The 1,576-nt window shown below is 60.4% G+C and overlaps 1 protein-coding gene across 1 annotated transcript in view; it reads right to left on the bottom strand.

The window, feature by feature from the left end:
• The window catches only part of LOC102424387 (zinc finger protein 304), a 14,453-nt gene that overhangs the window by 11,276 nt on the left and 1,601 nt on the right, over nt 1-1,576 (bottom strand).

The following is a 1,576-nucleotide window of genomic DNA, read 5'->3' as shown; positions in this document are numbered from 1 at the left end:
CCCATCAGGGCCGCGGCTCCCGGGACGGCTCCCGGGAAGCTGAGTGCTGTTGCCCAGGGCTCTGTCCAGGGCCACAGCGGTCTGCCTGCAGCTGAACACTCAGTCTTCAGCGGAAGGCAGGGACGGGTACCGCTGACCGTGAAAGGGAAGCCGGTGCTGAGGAGCTCATCACGAGTGCCAAGCGAAGAGCAGACGAGACCCGGGCCAGGGGGTGGGGGCTACGGTGCCCGAGGTCGGGATCGGACCGAGCAAAGCCGAACCCAGGCCAGGAGCCCGCGGTGGCTCAGCTGCTGCAGCATCGTCCCGCGCGCCCGAAGGCTCCGGGTTTGAGTCTCAGTCAGGGCACACACCTAGGCTGCAGGTTCAATCCCCAGTCAGGGCGGGTACGAGAGGCACCTGAGCGATGTATCTCTGTCACATCAATGTTTCTCTCTCTAAAAACATATCCTCAGTGCCGACCGGTGTGGCTCAGTGGATAGTGCGTCGGCCTGCGGACTGAAGGGGCCCAGGTTCGATTCCGGTCAAGGGCATGTACCTTGGTTGCGGGCACATCCCCAGTAGGAGGTGTGCAGGAGGCAGCTGGTCGATGTTTCTCTCTCATGGATGTTTCTAACTCTCTATCCCTCTCCCTTCCTCTCTGAAGAAAATCAATAAAATATATTTTAAAATAAATAAATAAAATAAAAATAAAAACGTATCCTCAGGGGAGGATGAAAACAAAACAAACCAAAACAAATCAAGACAAACAGGGGCCGAGGAGTAGGACGCGGTCAGCCGCCGATGCTGACGGACACGCAGCAGACAGCGGGTGTCACGTGAGCCAGCCCTGATGCGCCCCGAGCCACACTCCCCAGGGCTTCTCACCGGGCCAGGCCTCCCCCTGGTCTCCTCTGCGGGGCCTGGAGCTGCGCCCACCTTCTCAGGAACCCGGGCGCTGCGCCTACTCCGCGTGGGTGACAGCAGGGGACCTGGAGACGGCGAGTCCTGGGGGGAAAGAAGGGCTGGTGAGTGGCCGGCAGGGGCCCAGGGCGGCCCTCCCCACAGGGAAGAAAAGTCCGTATTAGGAAACATCCCGTAAGAAGGTTCTGCAGGAACATCTCTGTCCCACAAGGAACGATCCTGCCAGGGCCTACAGTCCCGGGAACAGTCGGGCCTGGGAAATGCCAGCCGGGGGCCTGGGGGCAGAACCTAGGAGCAGAGGGGCCGGGGATTTACACAGTCACACCCCCAGGGGTCGCCCGGCCACCTGGGACCTGCTGGGCCCACGGCGAGGCTCAGGCCACCCCACCCTTCATCTCACCACTTCGGGCAGGAGACAGCTGTGGGGCAGCCTCAGGAATCACATCACCTACTCGACAGACCCCCGAGACAGAAAGCTGCCCCTTGGGGGGGTTGGGGGGGAGAGAGAGAGAACGAAACCTGGCCCCGGGAACTGAGAATCACTACACCGTCTGCGTTCACACCCCTGTTAAGCTCCTCCCACTGGGGTGGGGTGATACATAAAAACTTTCTTTACTATGAAGAGGTGGGTGAAAGTGCTGTGGCTCCCTACCTCGAGATGAGGTTCAAAAATGTC

The sequence above is a fragment of the Myotis lucifugus genome, unplaced genomic scaffold, assembly GCF_000147115.1.
Source record: "Myotis lucifugus unplaced genomic scaffold, Myoluc2.0 scaffold_1230, whole genome shotgun sequence".
Lineage (NCBI taxonomy): Eukaryota > Metazoa > Chordata > Mammalia > Chiroptera > Vespertilionidae > Myotis > Myotis lucifugus.
This window is presented reverse-complemented; position numbering and strand designations above follow the sequence as displayed.